This window comes from Pangasianodon hypophthalmus, chromosome 17, assembly GCF_027358585.1.
Source record: "Pangasianodon hypophthalmus isolate fPanHyp1 chromosome 17, fPanHyp1.pri, whole genome shotgun sequence".
In the NCBI taxonomy this organism is placed as follows: domain Eukaryota; kingdom Metazoa; phylum Chordata; class Actinopteri; order Siluriformes; family Pangasiidae; genus Pangasianodon; species Pangasianodon hypophthalmus.
Genome location: NC_069726.1, coordinates 11,731,189 through 11,757,616, shown reverse-complemented (window position 1 = coordinate 11,757,616; position 26,428 = coordinate 11,731,189). Strand labels below are relative to the sequence as shown.

The 26,428-nt window shown below is 38.3% G+C and overlaps 1 protein-coding gene across 2 annotated transcripts in view; it reads right to left on the bottom strand.

The window, feature by feature from the left end:
* kcnj6 (potassium inwardly rectifying channel subfamily J member 6) overlaps positions 1–25,282 on the bottom strand; it is a 64,120-nt gene extending 38,838 nt beyond the window's left edge. Inside the window, exons 1-2 of one of the 2 annotated variants that reach the window (XM_026942010.3) lie at positions 24,983–25,282; positions 13,653–13,827 (exon numbers count right to left, since the gene is read on the bottom strand). The gene's annotated coding sequence lies outside the window, so the exon portion shown is untranslated. The remainder of the gene's footprint in view (positions 1–13,652; positions 13,828–24,982) is intronic. The other variant, XM_026942009.3, reaches the window with a different exon arrangement.
* Positions 25,283–26,428: the final 1,146 nt, after the last annotated feature.

Genomic DNA, 26,428 nt, shown 5'->3' with positions numbered 1-26,428 from the left:
CCATGCCCCCAGAGCTGTATCTGAAGTCTATAATTTTTTTTTTTTTTTTTTTTTTTACTTATTTAACATTTGTATCACCTAACACCAATAACCTAGCCTCCGAGATGAGAAAAGAATGTTTGGAATGTGTAGAAAAGAAAAGAAGAACTAAATTATTAAAATGTATGCACTATTAGGTAGTATTAAAATGTATGCACTATTAGGTAGTAACATTTATGATAATGATTATAATAAAAGTTTTTTTTTTATTCACTCCTTTGCTTAATCACAAGTTACTGGATGCCTGTTTCTGTTTGAACGCTACTAACCAGATAGCTACACTATAAGCACAGAGATATCGAGGTGAGAGTCACTCAGGTTGCTTGCTGGAGTTTACTCCAAAAGAAAAGTAAATCAGTTACAGTCCCCTGTTATTAACATGCTATTTTTATCATTTTCAGAGAAACTGTCATAAAGGTATTTTATGCCAACATTATTAATATGGAAAGATTGTTTGATGGTATATTGTGCCTTAAATTATTAAAATAGCAAATTCATGGCATCACCGCTCCTTCTGCTGTCTGACATCCACCTGAAATGCATGAGTGTGTCACAATTACCAAATTAATTGAACATCAGAAAAACAATAATGATTTTATTGGGTATATTTCCTCATCCCACTGAAATTACTTTCTGATTACACCACTGCCAGCACAACACATGACTCCTTTTTAGACACTAGTGTGACTTACATCAAGTGGCTTACATTCAGACTGCGGTCAAGCCAACTGTGGTACAAACCAGAGTGCACACACACACACACACACACACATATATATATATATGTGCGTGTATATATATATATATATATATTATGACGTTTTACGGTAACTACCCTTCAGATGGGGAAAAATGTGATGGGAGCCCACACACTCGTTTTATGGATTTATGCTATGGATCTTCTGTGAATTCTGGATAGTGAATAAATGTTGAGCAGTAGTGTACTATGGGCTGTTTCAGTATTATTTTTTCCAATTCCATGCGGGCCAAATAAAACGAGTAAAACTCTAGATACTAGCTAGTTAGCCACTAATTTTTCCATTTCAATTACATCAACAATGTAATGCAATGAGTCAACAACATGAACACTTCATGATTGCTGCATCTTCGTGATTTTCTGACATTAGTAATGTGAGTTACCTATTCTTTTCACAACACAGGGGCCCCCTGTGACTGCATGATACATAAACCTCTTCGCCAAATAATAATAAAAGTGTGCACTAATAAAAGTGTACATACTAACATATCTATTTTAGAAAATCATTTATAACGCAAAAAAAGACCCTGGGTTTCACAATCGGAACAGTGTTCATAAACTGTTTTTACTGCAGAATATTTTTGATAGTCTATCGAATCTTTCCAAGCCAACAGAAGATGAGGTTACAAACAATTAGGAGGAATAATTGGTCCGAGGAGCTCTTGTCTTTGCAGTGCCCATTTCAACTATTATATCAGTAAAGTTGGATTGCTAATTAAGAATTTAACAAGCTTACCTTGCTATTTAGCTAACATGCCTAAATTATATTGCTTTAACAAACCTACATAGCACACCATATATCTACCTCAAGAAACCAGGTAGCTAACCGAAGATGGCTAGGTCATGTTACTAAGGAGTTGCCTATAATGGACACATTTATCTATCTATCTTTGTTCAGCTAAGAATCATACTTGTAATTGTAAAACATTTTGTCTTGAACATGTTCGCAAAAATAAAAGATGTAAGCATCAGGAGATGTGTATGCCTTTAATTCTTCTCTAGTATAAATGCTCAGAGTTTCTAGGAGACGTGTATATGTCTGACCATTCCAGGAGAGACCATTGCTTAAGATCATTTAGCCACTGACAGGGTGCCAAGCCATAAAGATCTTCTAGAGTTACACCATTTGAAAGTTTAGCTGAATATCATTCCGTAGCTTTTAGTGGTAATCCATAATAATAAGTGGATAACATTTTAGCTAATGTCAATCTCATTCCTAAATAAAATTCATGATAGATTCTTCAGTCAGGTTATAACCAAGTAGCATCAGTAGGTTGTGGCTACTCAGGTCTTTTTACAATCAGGTTGCATGTGCATCTCGTTTTGTTTACAAACACTAAAGGGGTCTATAAGAATCTGATTATGAAATATATACAATCAAATGTATCCACTTATACATGTCACCAAGTTAATTTTTTATTCAAGTCACCCTAAACTTTCTAAAACATATTTTTATGACTATATTCTTTTGGGGGATTAATTTGAGTGAGGTAACTGTCCCTGCAGTAGTTTTGCCATAATCTCTTTAAGAAATCATAATCTCTTTAAGAAACATCTAACTGAAAACTCCGAGTTAGGACACACAACAAGGAAATATTATTGATCATAAAATATAAGAACCAATCAGGTTCAAATGCAAATGCAGGTCATGCAAATTTTAGGAGGATATATGAAACCTTTGCACAATAGGAGGCCTGCCAAAATAACAGATTGCATGTGTTGGGGTGCGATCCAGCACCTGGGGCCTCATTAATTTATCTGCCAAAGGGAGGTGTTACTTTATTTACCAAAAAAAAGTGTTGTAAAAAAAAGTGTTGTAGAGTGTGTTTTGTAACACACCCTACAACAATGATTTGGAAAAGCTCTCTGTAACACTGTTTTATAACAGAACTCTGTAACACTACTTTAAACAGCACTCTGTAACACTATTTTGTAAGAGCACACTGTAACACTATTTTTCACATTGCTTTATAACGGCACTCTGTAACACTGCTTTATAACATCACATTATAACAGCACCTTATAACACTGCTTTATTACAGCACTATGTTACACTGCTTTGTTACGGCATTCTGTAACACTGCTTTATTAGAGCACTCTGTAACACTGCTTTATAACATCACATTATAACAGCACCTTGTAACATTGCTTTATTACAGCACTATGTTACACTGCTTTATAACATCACATTATAACAGCACCTTGTAACATTGCTTTATTACAGCACTATGTTACACTGCTTTATAACATCACATTATAACAGCACTCTGTAACACTGCTTTATAATGGCATGCTGTAACCCTGCTTTACAACAGCACTCTGTAACAGTATTTTATAATAGCAAACTGTAACACTGCTTTATAACAGCATCTGTAGCACTGATTTATAACAACAGTGTAATACTGATTTATAACAACACTGTAATACTGCTTTATAACAACACTCTGTAACACTGCTTCATAACAACACTCTAACACTGCTTTATAACAACACTCTGTAATGCTGATTTATAACACCACACTATAACAGTGCTTTATAACAGTATGCTATAACACTATTTTTATAAAAGCACTCTGTAACATTACTTTAAACAGCACTCTGTAACACTGTTTTATAACATCACATTATAACAGCAGGCTGTAACACTGCTTTATAATATCACATTATAATAGCATGCTGTAACACTGCCTTATAACAGGACTCTAACACTGCTTTATAACAGCACTCTGTAACACTACTTTATTACAGCATTCTGTAACACTGCTTTATAACAGCATTCTGTAACGCTGCTTTATAACAGCACTCTGTAACACTGCATTATAACAGCACTCCGTAATACTGCTTAATTACAGGTCTCCTCTGTAATACTGCTTAATTACAGTACTCTGTAACACTGCTTTATAACAGCATTCTGTAACACTGCTTTATAACAGCTCTCTGTAACACTGCTTTATAACAGCTCTCTGTAACACTGCTTTATAACAGCATTAACACTGCTTTATAATGGCATGCTCTAACCCTGCTTTATAATATCACTCTGTAGCACTGTTTTATAATAACTGTTTATAATAACTATAATAACTGTTTATAACCACTGTTTTATATAACTGTTTTATAATAGCACTCTCTAAAACTCTCTAAAGCACTCTAACACTTCTTTTGAATGGCATTCTGTAACACTGCTTTATAACAGCACTCTGTAAGACTGCTTTATTACAGCATTCTGTAACACTGCCTTATAACAGCTCTCTGTAACACTGCTTTATAACAGCATTCTGTAACACTGCTTTATAACAGCTCTCTGTAACACTGCTTTATAACAGCATTCTGTAACACTGCTTTATAACAGCATTCTGTAACACTGCTTTATTACAGCATTCTGTAACACTGCCTTATAACAGCTCTCTGTAACACTGCTTTATAACAGCATTCTGTAACACTGCTTTATAACAGCATTCTGTAACACTGCTTTATAACAGCTCTCTGTAACACTGCTTTATAACAGCATTCTGTAACACTGCTTTATAAAGGCACTCTGTAACACTGCTTTATTACAGCATTCTGTAACACTGCCTTATAACAGCTCTCTGTAACACTGCTTTATAACAGCATTCTGTAACACTGCTTTATAACAGCATTCTGTAACACTGCTTTATAACAGCTCTCTGTAACACTGCTTTATAACAGCATTCTGTAACACTGCTTTATAAAGGCACTCTGTAATACTGCTTAATTACAGCACTCTGTAACACTGCTTTATAACAGCTCTCTGTAACACTGCTTTATAACAGCTCTCTGTAACACTGCTTTATAACAGCACTCTGTAACACTGCTTTATAATGGCATGCTCTAACCCTGCTTTATAACAGCACTCTGTAACACTGCTTTATAATGGCATGCTCTAACCCTGCTTTATAACAGCACTCTGTAACACTGCTTTATAACAGCACTCTGTAACACTGCTTTATAACAGCACTCTGTAACACTGCTTTATAATGGCATGCTCTAACCCTGCTTTATAACAGCATTCTGTAACACTGCTTTATAACAGCACTCTGTAACACTGCTTTATAATGGCATGCTCTAACCCTGCTTTATAACAGCATTCTGTAACACTGCTTTATAACAGCTCTCTGTAACACTGCTTTATAACAGCACTCTGTAACACTGCTTTATAATGGCATGCTCTAACCCTGCTTTATAACAGCATTCTGTAACACTGCTTTATAACAGCACTCTGTAACACTGCTTTATAATGGCATGCTCTAACCCTGCTTTATAACAGCATGCTCTAACCCTGCTTTATAACAGCATTCTGTAACACTGCTTTATAACAGCACTCTGTAACACTGCTTTATAACAGCACTCTGTAACACTGCTTTATAACAGCATTCTGTAACACTGCTTTATAACAGCATGCTCTAACCCTGCTTTATAACAGCATTCTGTAACACTGCTTTATAACAGCATTCTGTAACACTGCTTTATAACAGCATTCTGTAACACTGCTTTATAACAGCTCTCTGTAACACTGCTTTATAACAGCACTCTGTAACACTGCTTTATAACAGCTCTCTGTAACACTGCTTTATAACAGCTCTCTGTAACACTGCTTTATAACAGCACTCTGTAACACTGCTTTATAACAGCATTCTGTAACACTGCTTTATAACAGCATGCTCTAACCCTGCTTTATAACAGCATTCTGTAACACTGCTTTATAACAGCATTCTGTAACACTGCTTTATAACAGCATTCTGTAACACTGCTTTATAACAGCTCTCTGTAACACTGCTTTATAACAGCACTCTGTAACACTGCTTTATAACAGCTCTCTGTAACACTGCTTTATAACAGCTCTCTGTAACACTGCTTTATAACAGCACTCTGTAACACTGCTTTATAACAGCACTCTGTAACACTGCTTTATAACAGCATTCTGTAACACTGCTTTATAACAGCATTCTGTAACACTGCTTTATAACAGCTCTCTGTAACACTGCTTTATAACAGCACTCTGTAACACTGTTTTATAATAACTGTTTATAATAACTATAATAACTGTTTATAACCACTTTTTTATATAACTGTTTTATAATAACACTCTCTAAAATTGTTTTATAACAGCACTCTGTAACTGCTTTGTAGCAACACAAAAGCTGCTACAAAGTGGTGCTACAGAGTACTATTTTAATGCAGTGTTACAGTGTACTGTTACAAAGCAGTGTTACAGTGTTAGCTAGTACTGCTTTGTAATAGCTCTCTTTTAAACATTGTCTCTCACAACTCTATAACATTGTTTCTGTAACTCAGCTTGTGTCTCAGGGCATTAGTTTTCCTGCAGAGAGGATATAGTAAGCAGAAGCCAGACAGCTGACAGATCCAAACGTCACTTTGGTGCAACTGAGGTTTTAACATGTGAAAATATATGTATTATTAATTTAAGTGTCTTCAAATTTCTCTATCTTTCCATGGATGAAATGATTATTCCACAATAGCTGGAGAAAGTGCTGAACAGCACATGGACAAGGAAAAAACACCACACAAATACATGCTGCTCTCACAAGGCCTCTTCCTAACATTTCATTTCAAAGAACTGCCTTGTTTATTCAGATTCGGACAATATGCTTTGTCTTGGCCGCTTAGTCACTGTGCTGTCCAAATGGATGGCATAAATGAGAAAAAGATTTACTAATATTCATGAAGCCACTGAAAAGGCGCGGCCAGATGCAGTGAGGAGAGTGAATGAGCACATTTCCATAGCTGTTGTCTATGCAGAAACAGAGGCACACACTAGCACGCTGAACACATGCTGTAATTGCATTACACATGCAGTCGCTCTTTTCACACTCATAGACACACTCATACAAACAAATAAAAACAGTACAAATGTCCTTCATTCCAGAAGCTCCTGGCCTCTTTTGTGTTTATACTGGTTTCAGTTATTTCACTGACCTTTTGTGTTAACCAGAACAGTCCCTTTAAACCTACATCTTTAGATTCTGTCATTCTGGCAGTCAGGACATCAACAAGGTATATGGCTATACAGTGGGCATAAAAAGTCTACACACCTCTGTTAAAATGGCAGGTTTTTGTAAGGTAAAAAAAGTGAAACTAAGATAAATCATGTCAGATCTTTTCCCACCTTTAATGTGAAATTGCAAAGTATACAAATAACACGAAAAACAATCAGAAACTTTTTTAGGGAAAAAAGGAAAAATAAAAAACTTACAATAACCTAGTTGCATAAGTGTGCACACCCCTAAACTAATACATTATTGAAGTGCCTTTTGATTTTATTACACTGCTCAGTCTTTTTAGGTAAGAGTCTATCAGCATGTCACATCTTGACTTGGCAATATTTTCTCACTCTTCCTTGCAAAAAAATTCTAGATCCATCAAATTGTAAGAATTGTAAGGGCATCTCCTGTGCACAGCCCGCTTCAGGTCACCCCACAGATTGTTAGCTGGATTCAGGTCTGTGCTCTGGCTAAGCCATTAAAAAACATTGATCTTCTTTTGGTTAAGCCATTCCTTTGCTGATTTGGATATATGCTTTGGGTCATGCTGAAAGGGGAAATTCCTTTTCATCCTCAGCTTACCAGCAGAAACCTGAATGTTTTGCATTAAAATTGACTGGTATTTGTAGCTATTCATGATTCCTTTCACCTTGATAAAAGCCGAAGCTCTGCCTGAAGAAAAGCAGCCCTATAGCATGATGCTGCACCGTGGGCATGGTGTTCTTTTGGTGATGTGCTTTTTTTTTTTTTGCACCAAACATACCTTTTGGTATTATGGACTTATTTTACCTTTTGAAATTGGTCTCATCAGACCATAAACCATTTTGCCACATGGTTTGGGGTGATTTACTTGGGCTTGGATGTTTTTTGTGAGAAAGGGCTTCCCTCTAGCGCCCCTACCCCATAGCCCAGACACGTGAAGAATATGAGAGATTGTCACATGCAGAGAGCAATCTAGTAATCAAGTAGTAATTGTCAGATATTTCTGAACCTCCTATAATGTTGCCGTAGGTCTCTTGGGAGCCTCCCTGGTAAGTTTATGTTTTGTCCTTTTGTAAATTTTGGAGGGATGACCTGTGCTTGCTAATGTCACTGTGGTGCCCCATTTTCTTCTCTTGTTGATGATGGCCTTCACAGTGTTCCATGGTACATCTAATGTTTTGGAAATTCATGATATCTCCCGATCAATAGCTTTCGACAAGTGAGATACCATACATGCTTTGTGAGCTCTTTGCGGACCATGGCTTCAGCAGTAAGATGAAACCAAGAGGGTGTCAAGAAAATCCTACAGAAACAGCTGGTCTTTATTTAGGGTTAATCAGAATAATTTCACTGATAACAGCTGTATGATAATTACTTTTGAACATGAGATTGAATGTGATTGGTTCATTCTGAACACAGCCACATCCCCAATTATAAAAGGTTATGCAACCAGGTTATTGTAACTTTTTTATTTTTCCTAATTTTCCCTAAAAAGTTTCTGATTGTTTTTCATTTAATTTTTATATGTTGTAATTTCACATTGAGGGTGGAAAAAGTTCTGATATGATTTATCTTGGTTTCATTTTTTACATCACAAAAACCTGCCCATTTAACAGGGATTTGTAGACTTTTTATATCCATTGTATCTAAAAACAGGATATATCCATTTATCTAAAACAGGATAGAAATCTCTTGCAGTACTGTGTAAATTCTATCTATTTAATTTCAGATTCAATTTCTTGGCCAGTTGGTCAGTTGGTCTGGTCCAGTTGGAGTTCCCAGGCAAAAGACTGCCACTTTCAGAGGACCTTTTTGTAGGCTTGAGCTGACCGATGATGGTATTGGGGATTGCAGGTAGATTCACTCTGTCACAATGGCTATTTACATTTAAATACCAGAAAACAGTCTGCAGATTTAAAGGTGTCCCTTCTCCGGTCAAAATTCCTGCTTATCGAAGGTTTTTCACGTGAAAACTGGCTTGTGTGGCATGGAGTCAATTTTCTGCCAAAAGTATTATATAAATATAAGATATAAGATCCAAGAGGAAGATATTAAATATCAAAATTTCAAAATGTACAAATCCAAAAAATAGTAAGAAATAAATCTAACTTAATTTTTTAAAATTTATTAATTTTTTTTTGCTGTTTGTATTTGCAAGATTGTTTTTTTTTTTAAATAATTAATATTTTCTTTATTACTTCTGGCATAAATGTAACTACATAGGTTAATGAAGTTGAAAACGTTTCACCTTGGACACAGGTGGCTATGGGCTCAGCTTGAGACCCACATGGGATCATTTTTTTGGGTCAAGGCCATTTACTGCTCTGCCTCATTTGCATTTGGTTGCATGCTAATCTCTTCCTGATAGTGGTAGACAATACCGCTACAACCAGTTAATGGGGTAAAGCTACCATACCCTGCTCACACTGAGCATGGTCTTGCAAATATTTTGTACAGCCTGAAAAGTCTCAGACGATTACAGCAGCCATTGCTTTAATTTTCAACCATGCTTTATAATAATAATAAGTCCTCCCAGCTCCCTGTGTATTCCTGTGTGCATGCCATGTTCAGGATAAGCACTTTTTACCTTGGGTAAACCCTATACCCCCCACCTCGATGATACTATGGATGATTGCTAGAGGGTGCAATTGGATGATGGTATATTTCACAAAATGTCACAAGCCTACTTTTCAGTTAACTGCTAATTAGAAATCGCAACCTGGAGTAAAAAAGAGTAATTTGATTGCCAGCTAGGTTCTGTTCAGTTATATAATTGGCTGGAGTGAAATGGCATACTTGAAACATCATCCCCCACGTGTAAGGCTGCTGCCAGTTTTAGTGCTGCAGTGAATCAGAAATCACGGTGGGCCACAGAACAGCAAAAATTACACTCCCTTCCAAAGATAATGCGTATGTGTTCTCAAGTACAGTCGCCTGTGGCCATATGTGTGAGAACAGTCAGCAAAACAAGAAAGAGGGTGAGGGGTGTGGAGAGACATGATAGAGATATACTTCAGCTATACATTCGATACATTTGGATTACTGTTTTATATAAATTATAATATTACACGATATCTACACTGTTAAAAGAAAAGTAGCATCTCTAGAGTAACTCCAGAAGATTCTACGTAGAACACTACAACAGAAGGGTTCAGAGCCGAATCTGCTTAGAAACCATAAAAAAAAAACCTTGAACCCTTAATTAGTGTAAGATAATAGTAAGATCATTTTCAGTATGTTGTACTGTATATATTCTGTATCTCTGGCCTTTCAGGTCTTGGTTCTTTTAATAACATGTAGAATAATTTAACACTAAAGCTACAACTGAGGAATCATTTTGTTTATTATATATGTCATATGTGTTTTTGTGGTCACAGGAGAGCCCAGGGAACCTCAGATACAAGCTCCCTTGAAAAAAATCTAAAAGCTTGCGGGTTGATTGATATAATTAATTAACTGATTAACAGTTTTCTTACTTTTCAACTATGTACCAATTTCTCCTACTCTCACAATGTCTTAAATGAAGAATAAAACTGAAATCAAATCAAACTCCAAAACACCCATTTCTCCATTTTCTCTTTTTGTTTTGTTGTGGCTTTTCTCTGTTGAGGCATAAACATTGTCATCTGAAATTGAGTGTAAAATAAAAGCATGTGTGATGTACAACATGTTCATCAGTCTAATCAGAATTATTACTAAATTTCAAAGTGAAAGACACTTTCATCATACTTTTTAGTTCAATCAAAACCAGACAATAGCAAACCTGCTCAAGCTGGGTCATTCTCGTTTTGTAGCCTGTTGCATTGAATTGTTTTCATTTGATCTCCGAAGCGATCTCTAGGACTACACGTGATTGCATGATTGCTGTGTTTGATCTGATTGGCTGTTTTGACAGTGTGGAGCCCTCATGTGAGGTGTGATTTTGCCATCAAAATTGTCAGTAAGGATGGCCTTATCAAAACATGTCTGACAAAAATTGAACAAATGTAATGTAGAATATATAAGTAAAATATGTCAGTTTTTATGTATGCAGAAAACTAAACAATACCTCTGTAGGTTCCAGTGCATGTACTCCCTAGAAATGATGTTTTTTTATAGGTATAAATTTAAAAACAGTCCCAAAATTGCAATTACACTATACAACATAAAACAGCGCATTACAGTCTGAGGCTCTCTATATGGTTTATACATTATCTTTATACATTATACATTATAACAAACTAAATCAGGGCATGATTTGAAAAAAACCATCACCAATAGTCAGATTGGGATTCAAACAGTTAAACAGGTTCTTGATTTTTTTGCTAAAACTTTTTTTTTTTTTTTTTTTTAAAGGTCACTGTATGAGATTAAACAATATTCCTGATTGACTGACTCCTCTTTGCTGCACATTTATGAAAGTTTTAAAGAACATTTTTAAACAACATAACATGCTGCTAGTATAACAATAACAAATGAATTCAGCAGACAAACTAATGTTCTCCCATTATCATATTCAAATGTAGCTGCTTCAGTGGCTGCCTAGCTAATAGGTCTCTGTTGTGGGCTGTTGGTGATCTTTCATGTAATTAATCCAGTGTTGCGCTTTGCAAATAAATCTGAGCTTCATATAAAAAGCATTTTCACGTCCCAGTTGTTTTTGGGTTTAAAGTCATGTGCTTGTGTTTAAAGGCAATGATCTACACAGTATTGAAAAACCCCATCTTGGACACCGGTACTCAAGAAAAATCTGGCAACCTCAGAGGCATGAAAGGCATGCAGATAATTTGCAAAATCTGAATGGGGAACCCAGAAAATCTGCTTAACTATGTGCATAACCCATCTCTGAATATGAGTAACATTCCTCACGTAAACCCTGATAACTTTTGGGCTTAAGTTTCACACTTAAGGTTCAAACTTAAGTCACCAATTTTCAGTACAACCCTATGCTTTTAACTTTGTGTTAACAAGTACTCATGCTTTCCAACCAAGGATGTCAAAATTAAGTTTTACCATTTATTTAAGCAAATATGGCTAGGAAGTGTTGGTGATTTTCTATGTAGATGATTTTGGCTAGTAATGGCCCTGTGTTGGTAGCTAGTTAATATGAATTTGTAATGTTTCCCACAGGCTTCTATGCTTATCCATTATGTTTTGCTTGCAAACTATAAATACATATACAAAGCCTTAACACATCGCTTGTTATTCTTATCATTTATCATTATAATTATAGCACAGATCTGACAAGAGCGAGCAAGAACTCTAATAGTACCACTGAACCATAGTACCACAGCTTGTGATGCAGACAGAGTGGCATTATGTGATCAGGTTCTTGGTGCATTCCAACACTCTTGGAATGAATAGGGTTTTTTTTCTGACTGTAGAAGGACTGTTTATTTTGAAGTTTTATTCTGGCCTGTGCTTAGACATTATATGGTGCATGTACAGTATATGGTGTTCATCGTGTATTGAGAAGGTAAGTAAGTCAGCCACTGTAGTGCTGTGTAACTGCTGGTATCAGGCTTTGAATGCAGTTCAGAGAGTTTTTATTGAGGACCATTATTTTGCCTTAATGATGGGTGCTGGCAGTATGGCAGCTTGTTGAATGGACCAGCAGTTACATGTGCAATTTTCTCCAAACTCTCAAAACCAAGCCTGCACATAGCCATATCCACACTGCAGATACCAACCTCTAGCCATTCCCTCACTGCAATTCTCAAATCCATAGCCATAACCACAGTGCAACTCTCAATCCAGCAAAACTGACCACACTGAAACTCAAAAGACTCATTCCTACAGAGTTAAAACTGATTATTGGACATTCAAATTACAAAAAATTCAAGCAGTAGAAAATTTTGCTCCTTATAATCGTTAAAATTCAGGTTGTACAATTCAGGCCATGGAAATGCAGGCAAAGAACAAATGAACCAGGCTCATAATCAAACATATGATCAAACGCAGTCTTGGCCAATCACAACAAATATTTGAGGTCAAAGGTACATACACATGTGCCATGGTTGCCTTGGAAACACTGTCTTGCCTCTGCAAGTCACATGTTAGTTCACCGCTGAACTGATATCTATTTTTTTTTTTTTACTGACAAGAGAAAACCATTAAAAAAACTTATGAAAACAGCAGTTGCCCTCTACCTTGCCCTCTATAGAGACTGACCAAAAAACTACACAAACATGAATATTCCACACCTGTAAATTACCAAGATTATCTTTTCACCTTTCACTTCCTTGCAAGGAAAAACAATGCACAGTATTAATATCTCCTATTATGTGTTATCCCCATAGATACTTTCTCTGACACTATTCAGTCAATTTTTCATCTAGGGTAATTTGATCCCCTTGAAAAGAACACAGCGAAAGGGGTTTCCCAGCTTACCTTCCTACCCAGTCTGTCCCTTCCTCTGTGCCTAACAAAAGGTTACTAATTATGGTGGTAATTCTATATCTTACCCATGCAATACCTTTATAATAAGATTGATGTTTATGGTGAATGTCTTCTGTGAGAAGGTAAGGTACTATGTGCTCTCTTTATTGACAGAGACAGTGATGACAAAGGACAGGAGAGATTTCATTTCCAGTAATTTCCAGTAATGTTTAGTATAACTCCTGTGTCTTGAAGTACACTGAAAGTAAATCAGGCTGCTTCCTCAGCTTTACACCAGAAGAGACACTGCATGCACAGCACATCTCAACAATTCCATATACCCACTGCTCTTGTATGGATCATTAATATATGTGTTTTCATGCACCAATTAAATAAATATAATGTGCAAATATGACCGTCAGATGATTAAAAACATGTATTGCCTCTAACGAGCCATATTCAGAGTTCGCAACTTAAATCCAAAAGTTCATATTTACATGGGGAAATTTGTGCGTTTTCAGCGACGGGTTATGCAGTTGTTTATGTCAGTTGTCTGGGCACCCCATTCAAATCATCTGTGTGTAGTTCACGCCTCCGATATTGCCAGTCTTTTCTTGCGTAGAAGCGTCCACACAGTGTTTTTCAATAGCGTCTAGACCACAGCTCGTGAAACTAGAAAAATCGGGAGAGAAAATAGAAGAAAATAGCTTTTTTTCTTTGCTGTAAAATGTAAATGTAATAGTTGTAATTATCACATTAATAACTGCAAATTTGGTTTAATTTAACATTATAACTTCCAACTTCATTAATCTTCAATTTATAAAATACCACTTGATCCTGCACATCCTATTATTTTGAACATTTTTTTGGTGCCAACAGTTTCTTGTGTGTTACAGTTTAATAAAGCCAAGAGATACTAAATCATGGTCTTGAAATCATAATGTGTTCACAGAATGTAGGCCTTTTCGTAATGCTTGTAACTCACTATTTTGAGTTATCAAATTACTAAAATAATGCCAGGGTTTTGGTTAACCCAGTCCATTCTACTGTAAAGAAAACAACCCCCACAATTAGAAGGATAATCTGACAATTCACTTTAAGTAAGTGTAATTTTGTCCAGAAAAAATATTGATCCTTGAGCAGTGTCTATGATTAAGAAGCTCTTGCAATGTTCTCCATGTAAAAAAAAAAGTTAAAATTAAGTGATTAATTAATTAATTAATTAATTAACAGTGTCATATTCATATATTGAATATTGGCCTCACATGGAATTCCATAGTATTCTGAGTGTATTTACAGCCCAAGAAATTCATTTCAGCATGACATATTGTGGTTACATCAAACTGTTTTAAAGTGGCATTGGACTTAATGCTGTTCCTTACTCGGGCAGATATAGTGCAACAAAAACACGCTTAAGTCCAAGGTCAGAATCGAGCATAACTGGGAGACGCCTCTGCTTTTGGCAAACTCTAGTTCGTGTGAGCAAATCCCATTGAAGTGTCTGAATAGCACATGTGACCGTATCTCTGAGGTCTAAATACCGATGTGTGCAATTTTGCTGTTAAATCATCAGTTTGCGACCTTAACTCAACTGTCTTTAAAGCCCTATTTCTCTGCATTACATCTGTCAAACAGAAACACAAACAACTGCCACCAACAGGAAGAAAGTTTAACTGCAGTGGAAAGGTGACACTTCATTACACCACATGAGAAGCATTTTCACCTTTTTATCTATTTATTAAATCTTATAAGTAACATGTAAAATATGTACGATTTGTAGTTAATATATTTGATTTGATCAAATTAAGCATATTTTTTCTTTGAAACATAATGAATTCTCGTTCAGGTCAACATACTGTATATGTCCCATTACAAATCTCAAATATATAACCATTCCCTTTCTCACACCTATTAAACCCATAGCCATTAACACACTATAGTTGCAAACACCATCACATATTTAATATATGTAATGAATTAATCTACTCTGTGATTAATTTTATGGTGATTAAAAAGGTTAAATCTAAATAATCAATGACTAAAAAGAAAGTAAGAAAAGAAAATATATCTTGACCAAATTAAAAAAACATATAGACAATATTTATGTAAAAAAATATTTACAAGGGGCTTCATAAAACCTATACACTAAATATAACATTTGTGAACATCTACAAAGTAGTACCACTCACCTCGATGATTATCTATGTGCTAGATACGAACCGGCAAAAGAAGAAATTCTACTTTGAGCTGCTTTTCATGCATGCACATGCATTGTAGTTAGAAAACAGACCTTAAAAATTACACTATATGGCCAAAAGTTGGTGGACATCTGACCATCACACCCATATGTGTTTTTTGAACATCCCATTCCAGATTTAGTCCCCCTTTGCTGTTGTAATAACCTCCACGCTTCTGGGAAGGCTTTCCACTTTTGGAGCATGGCTATGGGAACTTGTGCTCATTCAACCACAAGCATATAAGATTAGGCACTGATGTTGGGTGAGAAAGCCTGGGGTGCAGTTGGCGTTCCAGTTCACCCAAAAGTCTTCAGTGGGGTTGAGGTCAGGGGTCTGTGCAGGCCACTCGAGTTCTTCCATTCCAATCTTGTCAAACCATGTCTTCATGCACCTCGCATTGTGCACAGGGGCATTATCATGCTGGAACATGTTTGAGCCTCCTGGGTCCAGTGAAGGGAAATTGTAATGCTACAGCATACAAAGATATTCTATACAATTGCGTGCTTCCAATCTGGGGCAATAGTTTGGGAAGGACCACATATGGACGTGATGGTCAGGTGTCCATATACTTTTGGCCATATAGTGTATATAGGCCTATATTTTACTAAATCTTTATTAGTAAATATTTACTAAAATATTTGTCTTTAAGAGTTTTTCAAAAATATCACTAGCATGCAAAGGCTCTAAGATAAAATAATTATATATGACTATACTTCTATGATATTCTTTCTCCTAAGGCAGTCATTGTACCTCTACTCACCTGAGGAAGACCTGTCCTTTAGAAGCCTGGTTCAATGCTTCATTGATTATGCCTGCTGTTTTATGTTTTCCATTAGTGAAGGAAATTATGTTGCTAAGTGATATACACTATATGGCCAAATGTATGTGGGAACATGACCATCACACCTATATGTTGTTCTCCCAAACTGTTGGAAGCACACTATTGTATAGAATGTCTTTGCATGCTGTAACATTACAATTTCCCTTCACTGGAGCTAAGAGGCCCAAACATGTTCCAGCATGACAATGCCCCTGTGCTCAGCTCCATGAAGACATAGTTTGCCAAGTAGTGGAAGAACTTGATTGGCTTGCACAGAGTCCTGAACTCAACCCCACTGAACACCTTTGGGATGAACTGAAATGCCAACTGCCACCCAAGACCTCTGTCCCAACATCAGTGTCTGACCTCACTAATGCTCTTGTGGCTGAACGAACAAATTCCCATAGCCATGCTCCAAAATCTAGTGGAAAGCCTTCCCAGAAGAGTGGAGGTTATTACAACAGGAAAGGGGGACTACATCTGGAATGGGATGTTCAAAAAGCACATATAGGTGTGATGGTCAGGTGTCCACAAACTTTTGTCTGTATAGTGTACATTGATAAACAAGTTTTCTTGATCAAGAATATTAGCAATGCCATCTATTAATTATTACAGCCTTATCCTACACTACAACCCTCAAACTACAAACCCATAGCCATTCTCAACCCCACTGTACATCTCTACACATCCAGTCATCCACAACCTGTAGCTTCAAACTGCAATGTTTACATGTTTAATCAGCACTCCTATATGTGTGTGTGTGTGTGTGTGTTAATTATCTCAAATGTTAATGCCTATGTTTAATCTACCCTTCTGATCAATAGTAAGAGACAGTTTTGTTTTCTTCTGCCTAGAAGAGTCTTTAATTCAGGCCTTCAGGAACAGAGATAGTATAGATAGAGTGGTTCAATCATAAAACCAGTTACATCTATATATAATAAAGCGCCACAGTCAGGATTTTGTATCTGATCTCTGAAAGAGCTTATTCTGTTTCTGTATGCCTGTTCTAAATCAATAATCACACACGGGGGTACAGGCTGTAACAGTCAGTTAGCTGATTCCCAAATTGTGATGGTGAGCTTTTTTGTTATGTGGAGTTTTGTATCTTGTCTTGTCATGTTTTTTTATTCGCAAATCCTTACTCGTCGTGCTGGGAAATGACCAGGGTAATATTCTGCATTACGCACATGCTGGTCATATCGGCTGCTCCCATCTATATTACAATCTCCTCTCTTGATTCATGTAGTCCTACTGACTGAGACAGCTGTGCACACAACAACAGTGAGCTATGACAACCAGTGACAAAAGAAAACGCATAAGTATGTTTACATTTACATTTAGTCATTTGTCAGACGCTCTTATCCAGAGTGACTTACAAAAACGTGCAAACAGTAGAAGTGATTACAAAGTACATAGTAGAATATCAAAGGATTTACAACTGAAAGGACAAGAGTCTTATCTTAGATTGAATGATTACAAGAGTAACTTTGGGCAAGAAACATTTCACAGTACAACAGGACAATCAGAGGAACAGTCCAGTAGCAGTTACATGTATGATTTGGAATCATCATCATTTAAACAGGCACTTTAACCTGCACAACAGGCACAAGAGTCACTTTTAAAACATGACTGAGGTTTTTAAATATCATAAGGTTGACTCCCCTTATGAGACTCTACAAACACAATAAAGATATAATCATTGTTAAGTAGATATTAGATTCCAAGTATGTCCATTATAATTAACTGCTAACGTCAGCATTATCATGTAAGACCATAACGTTACCTAAAACTGCATAAGTCTTCAGGTGGGTAAGTTTGGGTTGAGAGTCAGGGGGATAAAAAAATATGAACATGAATGTTGCCAGGCTTAAAATTTTGTCACTTTATCAGCTTAGGTTAATTAAAGCAGTTTAATATGAGTACACATACACACCCAGAAAGTCAAATTAAAATACAGGCACATATGCACATATATGCACACACACACACACACACACACACACACACAAACACATGTGCACACACACACACACACACACACACACACACACACACCTCTGATCTCACTTATAAGATTTGTGACTACAGGTGAGGGTGTCTGCATGTGCTCATGCTTGTGTGTATATACATACACCGATCAGCCATAACATTATGACCACCTGCCTAATATTGTGTTGGTCCCCCTTTTGCTGCCAAAACAGCCCTGACCCGTCGAGGCATGGACTCCACTAGATCCCTGAAGGTGTGCTGTGGTATCTGGCACTAAGAAGTTAGCAGCAGATCCTTTAAGTCCTGTAAGTTGTGAGGTGGGGCCTCCATGGATCGGACTTGATGGCTAGCACACCCCACAGATGTTCGATTGGATTGAGATCTGTGGAATTTGGAGGCCAAGTCAACACCTTGAACTCTTTGTCATGTTCCTCAAACCATTCCTGAACAATTTTTACAGTGTTGCTGGGCGCATTATCCTGCCGAAAGAGGTCACTTCCATTAGGGAATACTGTTGCCATGAAGGGGTGTACCTGGTCTGCAACAATGTTTAGGTGGTATGTGTCAAAATAGCATCCACATGAATGGCAGGACCCAAAGTTTCCCAGCAGAACATTGCCCAGAGCATCAGACTGCCTCCGCCAGCTTGCGTTCTTCCCATAGTGCATGCTGGTGCCACTGTTCTGACACCTTTCTATCATAGCCAGCTTTAACTTTTCAGCAATTTGTGCTACAATAGCTCTTCTGTGGGATCGGACCAGACGGACTAGCCTTCACTCCCCACGCGCATCAGTGAGCCTTGGGCGCCCATGACGCTAGTTCACCGGTTGTCCTTCCTTGGACCACTTTTGGTAGATACTAACCACTGCATAGCGGGAACACCCCACAAGGCCTGCCGTTTTAAAGATGCTCTGACCCAGTCATCTAGACATCACAATTAGGCTGTTGTCAACGTCTCTCTAATCCTTACGCTTGCCTATTTTTTCCTGTTTCCGACACATCAACTTCGAGAACCGACTGGTCACTTGCTGCCTAATATATCTCAACCCTAGACAGGTGCTATTGTAACGAGATAATCAATATTATTCACTTCGCCTGTCAGTGGTCATAATGTTATGGCTGATCGGTGTATACTGTATGTATGTTTATTGTCTTTGTGTAAGAGATGCATTTACCTTTGCAATAGAGAAAGCAAGAGGAGACTGGCAGATTGTTTTGTCTGGCACCTTTGCACTTTGCATCTGATTGAAAGAATTTCTCCTTTTCAGTAGACACTGATGAACATAAGATTAATGACATGTCTGTTTGCATTGCTATTTGCTGTTACAGGAGCAATGAAGTGAGGAAATGTAAGGAGAAAAAGTTCATCTACACTCTTGGAACAGAGTCCCACTGAATGAATGTCAAGTTACGGACCAGCACACATACTTACACTTGCACACCTGTACATACAGACACAGACCTGAAAACACCTGCTACAAGTGCAACAAGTACTATTTAACAGAAACTGTGTGTGTGTGTAAGTGTGTGTGTTTTCACCTGTTTTAGTGTTAATTCTCTTTCCCCTCCCCAGCTGAGAGAGTGCAGAGGGGAGCCTCTCTGCGCAGTGTGCACTAATCACAAACTGAGAGACTCTCAGACAAGAAATATCAGCTATTTAATCAGAACTATCACCTAGAGATGAGTCATCACTGCTTTAAAACACCTTCACTGGTCTTCATCCATCAAAGCCTAAAAAACTGTTCTGAAAAAAGGCATAATTCAGGCTCCGCTGCTCACTCATCCAGATCTGCCTGACTCAGCAGAAACAGATTGGAAATGTCGATCAAATGGCCACATGGAGCTGAAAACACTGCCAAATAGGCTTTCATCAAGAAACGACATGCACATCACAGAGGTCAGGTGCATGTGGAGAGGCATGACGACAATGCATTCATTACATAGGTAGATCTGTCACGGCTCACTTCCTTCATGTGCATGATAACACACTAACATGCAACGGGTCATTACTGTCGTTAGCAAAACAAAAAAAAAATGTGGAGAGCATATGAAGAAACTGTGGAGTCATCATTTTGACAGGTTGTAGATTATAATGTAATGTGTCTTTTTATTGTCTGAATGTAACCTTCGTGTAGTGGACATGTAGTGGTGTAGTATAGTAATGTGTAGTGGACAAACCCCTCTGTCTCTCTCTCTCTCTCTCTCTCTCTCTCTCTCAGTAGGTCACTGTGTGGTTGCTGTGTTAAATATTGATTATGAAACCATTCTTAGGCTCTCTGTGGTATTCTGGTCGAGGGTTCAGCATTAGGTGTTGGTGCAGGAATCTGTGTTTGTATGTTTGAACAGCATGTGCTACTGAGACAACACTACACTAACAAACAGTAGTTGTTTTCACTGTCATCACAGGGATCGTCTTGTTACTAGCGCTTGTTACAGCTCAACCCCAGCAAAGATGATACTAGAATCATGTAAACCACAGACCTGAGCTGACACAGTATGGCAAGTGGTGATGTTTAAGTCTAATTATTAGTATTGTCTGAGAATCTTATCCTGCTTACTGGGACAGGCTACTGGAACTGCCTGCGGTTGGTTACAAGCTACTATTTCACACAAATGCAGACTGAAATGCAAGCAAATATGTACAGGACATCAGTAATGTCTCCCTGTCGAGTACACACCCATCAGTCTCCTTTTGAGAACTTGGCAAGTTTGATAGTCCCACATGTTTCCCCTGCGTCTCGTTCACTGGACGGAAAATTCTCTCCTTCACTGGGGAACGCAATCCAGGCAGCCATCATCTCCATGGCAACACCCAGCTCAGCACGCAAAGCGGCAGATGCACAGTGTGCAGTGTGAAGTGGCGCTTTAAGGCTGTAGGCTCTCCTTAATGGCTATAGTGATCCAGAACGAACAGCGTTAGTACAACAGCGTTGAGTTTAGGTGCCAGTTAACTCAAATATGAGGTGTGTTTATATTACCTGTATTGAATATGGTCTTGATCTTGAGCTGACAATTTTTTTTTTTACATTTTTACACATTTTTCCCCTCAAAATAGTCACTTCTAATTCCTACAACAAATACGTACTGTAAGTCTTGTCATATCACATGACAGTGACAGAAGCCTAACAACAGCTTCCTCAAAAATGTAAAGCCAGCTATTTAATCCTTTCTAGCTACTGCTCATATACTATCACAGGGCAGCTGAATGCACTTGGAGGACAGCATTAACTGCCATCATTATATAAATAGGAAGACACCTGTGATTGGCTAGATCATGAGTTTGAATCAGTGCCACAGTGATCCATGTCTGTGATCCATAAGTGGTAAGGGCATGGCATTACTCTCTTCCTTATCAGTCAGACTGACAGTAGCCAATAGTGGGTATCTGTAAGCTCATGTATGCAGTTAGTGTTTTCAGTTATGCATTCAGTTGTGTAGTTAGTGCTTTCAGTGGCTTTAGGGTGCTAGCCTTCACCCTTCCCAGTTGGTAGCTGTCATGTGATAGGAGAGATCTAGCTAGTTGTTGGGAATTGGCAAAATACCAAATTGGAAGAAAATAGGTTAAAAATTGTTTTGTTTCCTATGTTCCTGCAAAATGAAATAAGATGTATATATATATATACTAATTTAATTTCGCAGACTAAATATTGCAGTGTTACATAATATTGCAGACTGACCAAAACTCCTTGCTAATTTAAGATATTTTTTTCTCTAAACATTTTGTTTTAAATTCTTTAATGCTCTGTACCTAGATAAACACTGGGTTAATTCAACAGTGATGGATCCGTTGTGCAATTTAAAAGCCTGAACACACAGGGGAAAACATCATGCTGCATTGTCTCCCTTCATGACTTAGAAATAATGGCTATATAATAAAATAACAATCCTGTCAACTGTGCATGCAGCTATAATATGTGACTTTTCATTTTAACTCCCATTATAGCTTGTCTCACAAGCACATGGGGGAGACGTTAGCACGGCAGTTCACATTTCTCTTCATTTAATTATGAGGTTATGCCCATGGGAAGCCTTTACCGAAATCTGGGCCTGCATGCAAATCCCTTTAGAATTGGACACGGAAGTCCAGTAATAGAGCAGTCTGCCTAATGTCTGATACCTAGGGAAAAGCCAGGGAACATGGAGGAACTTGAATAAATGACATGGGATCTTCAGTAACAACTGGAGGTTCGTATGAAAAGGCAAACAAACAACCAGTATCAAAATGGTGACTGACACAGCACCTTTTCATTTGGTCATTGAGCTTTTTAGTAATGAAAAGGCCAAGAGGAAGTCAGTTTTGAACAGATAAGCAGACACTTTCACTTTCCAGCAATGTTTAAGTACACACAGTAATTGTGGGAACAAAACGGACCATGCACTCTCCATGGTGCTGAAAATATTTACACGGCATACACTGTTATAAATGATGAGAGACGGTTTAGGTTTTAACTGCTGCTTACATTTCTAGTATTCGAGTAATATAGCCTATCCACAGCAACTATACTTATTATCGTATTATTCGACAGAGAGTTTTTATTTAAAATGAACTAAAGAATCACAGTATTGATCTGCTGATCCTTGATGAGTAAAGTTGTGGGACGCATGGAAAAGTTAGATAAGGCTCTAAATCTCGTGTTAATAGATGATACAGTTCTACATTTTAGGAAGCATACCTCAGGCTGCAACTGCAGGAGTCACACAATAGAGAAACTGAGGAGGAGGATGATCTAAGACAGTCACGTCTGAGATGAAATGAGACACGACCCGCTCAGATTTAAGGCAGAGTGATTTTGGAGCTCACTGTAACGCAGGCTTCTGCATCACTCTTTCTCTGCCATTCTATTTGTCATAATTGTGATAACTGTAACACATTTATTTACCTTCGGTGACTGTTGTAGGCTGGATCTTATTTATAGGCCAAAACCTTAGCATGGTACACTTTAATTCAATTTAATTACATTCAATTTTATCTGTACAGCGCTTTTAACAATGGACAAAGCAGCTTTACAGAAGAATATAAATTCAGGATATAAATTTTAAATTTATACATTTAGAAATTTATCCCTAATGAGCAAGCCAGAGGCGATGATGGCAAGGAAAAACTCCCTGAGATGACATGAGGAAGAAACCTTGAGAGGAACCAGACTCAAAAGGGAACGCATGCTCATCTGAGGGACATGGATAGTGCGATTATAAATAATTCCCTCCTATAATTGTGTATTACATGGTCAAAAGTACAATTGTATAACCAGGAAATTCATCATAGTTTTCATATGAAGTCTATTTTGTTGAAGTTATCAAACTAACTGACTGATGGAGACTTGAGTGCAAAACTGTTTGCGGCAATTGCAGTCCTAAAGCTATTATAGCAACTGCAGTCCAGAGCCATCTTCAGGGTTTCTAAGTGGTACCATCCACAGTAATCTCATGTATCTTTAAGCTGTTCATATGGGGCCATCCTCAGCAACAGCCAGTGCTTTCCATGAGATGAGAACTCCAACCAGAAGTAAGGCATCATGCTGGATCAGGAAGGTCTCGATTTTATGCTGAATGCTTCACTCACACTGGCGGTATCTCCTGACTGTTTTCTCTTCAGTCAGGCAAAGTTATCTATTTGGAGAACACTTTCTTTCTGGTGAGTTTGTCCAAAACACTAGACGGATATTGCGTAAATGCTTAATTTGTGTTTTTTTTTTCTCTCTCATCAAGCGAATGATTGGAAAGGAGTTGTAAAGTCAACTGTCTCCTTGCCTGTTATGTCTATCCATATACCTCGTCTCTAGTTTCCTTCCTTTCCCGTGCACTCATTTTGTCCCGAACCCGAACCGCGCGCCCTTCACTCTTTCCAATGAGAGACTGCCGAGTCGCCATGGAGACGGATAGAGCTCGCATCCAGAACACTATGAGACACACACACACACTCACAGAGAACCCAAAACCACATTTTTCACACGTGCCTCATAATCAGGCAGGAAGAGGTAAAGGTGAAAAAAGCGAGTTTATTGATAAGCTCACAATCCATCTCCTTTCCGGATCATTACAGGCCACAGTGGGCCAGGAGAAGAGCTATTTACACGAGAACAGACTGTCTAAGTCACAGCACAAATCCTAACTGCTGAGATAACTAGCCTAACTGATCTCGCCTCGGCTTGTTTTGCGCGGAGAGGTGCCATCATCCGGACTGCAGGTTCATCGACGGAGCCTCGGAAGCCCACAAACACAATATTCTCCTGATCAGACGCTAAGAAATATACCACATAAGAGCCCTGGATTATGTATAAGACGTGCAGCTAACAAAAATGCTCTTGCGCCCTTTATCTTTTTTTTTTAATTCCAAGCGCTTAGATTCCTAAAGTCCTGAATTTTTCCACTGTTGCGTCCTTGCACCTTTACAGATCACGGGCTCTGTCCGAAAGCGCACATTACCGCACTAAAGTAGCTAGTATGGCAAAATAGTACGCCACTTCAGGTGCACGCGCGATTTAGTAGGGTAGTGCGCGCTGATTTCGGAGGGAGCCAATGGCGACTTCTTAGATTACCGGACCGATTTTTTTTTTTTTTTTTTTCGGCTCCAGTCGCCTGTGAGACGTGTCAGCCGTTATGTAATACACATCCCCCACTTCTGCTCCTCACAGTCCGCGGAGATAATCCTAGCCAAACGCGAATAGGCTGGAAAATGCGCGGAGTGGGGAGATGGAGATGAAGAGGAGAGAGAGAGAGAGAGAGAGAGAGAGGGAGAGAGAGAGAGAGGAAGGAAGGAAGGAAGGCGCTCTTTACATACCTGTCTTTAGCAAACGCCGCGCTCACTCATGGTTCTTCATCTCACACTCCTCGGTCGGCGCGTTCCCGAGGACTCGAGTGACTCGTAAATAAGGACGCGTCGCTAATTTCGCCGTTCCCCCCTGCATCTCAGCGCAAAATCCATCTCCTCTCATCCCGTCATCTTCTCTTCCGCTGAGGCGAGAGAGAGAGAGAGAGAGAGAGAGAGATGGGGGAGGTATGATCGAGCCAAAGTATGAGAGTGAGAGTGAGGGAAAAGGGAGGAGGGAGAGGAGGAGAAGAGAAGAGAAGAGAAGAGGAGGAGGACTACAGGAGGAGTGAGAGAAAGCCTCTGAGTCTGCTCTTTCCGTTTGTGTAATTAAGATAACTCTGCTCATATGAGGCAGTGAACATGTTCTGAACCTTGTGTGTGTTCAGCTTGGGCTTTGTACGAATCTGAAGGGACAAGGGCGATGTGGATGGATTGCGTTCATACAACATATTGAGCCGCATAGTTACGAATTGGAAAGTGTCACCCCAGCTTGGTGACTAAGACTGGATAAAGTATTAAAGAAAGCATTAAAACAAATCTATAAGACATTTGTAGTATTTGTCTAGGGGTGCGAGGATGTTTTTATATCGTGGTGCGGTCCGGATGTCACCACAATGATAGGAATATCTGACAGTTTTGGCCTTGTGGGGACATTCGGCTGGTCCCTAAGAGGAAAGCTGCATTTTTAAAAAAGCTACAGCTTTTATTTTAATATGTTGAGACGTTTCGTTTTGATTACCACATTTAAAGTTAGATTTAGGTGTAGGCATTGTACGAATTAGCTACATTAATAATTATGTCAATAGCAGGTCCTCATAAGGATAGAAAGACAAATGTGTGTGCATGTGTGTGTGTGTGTGTGTGTGTGTGTGTGTGTGTGAGTGCGTAGGAAAAAGTTGATCATCTGTCAGACACAGCAAAAAAATTTGTACCTAAAAGGACAGCGCTAGCTAACAGGCAGGCCCAAACACAGACACACACACACACACACACACACACACACACACACACACACATACATACAGAGAGAGAGAGAGAGAGAGAGAGAGAGAGAAACTGGAGTAATTACCATTAGAACTGGCTAAATGTCATGTACCAAAATAACTGAGGTGGCTTTATTTGATCTAACACAAAATAAGATTATGCCTGTCTCCCGATCATCTTGTTTCATTTGATTTCCACATCCTTCTTCTTATTCCGCTGAACACTGGTGATGGAAAAGGAGTTAAAGCAAGGGATCAGCGATGAGGTCATAGATCCCAGAGCATGTATGTGAGTGCTCCGATCGGGCGCAGATGACTGACACTCAAAGGTAAGTGCTCTGTGTGAATCACAGAGAGAGGGGGAGGGAGCGAGAGAGAGAGAGAGAGAGAGAGATAGAAAGGAAAGACAAAGAGAGAGGGAGAGAGGACACAG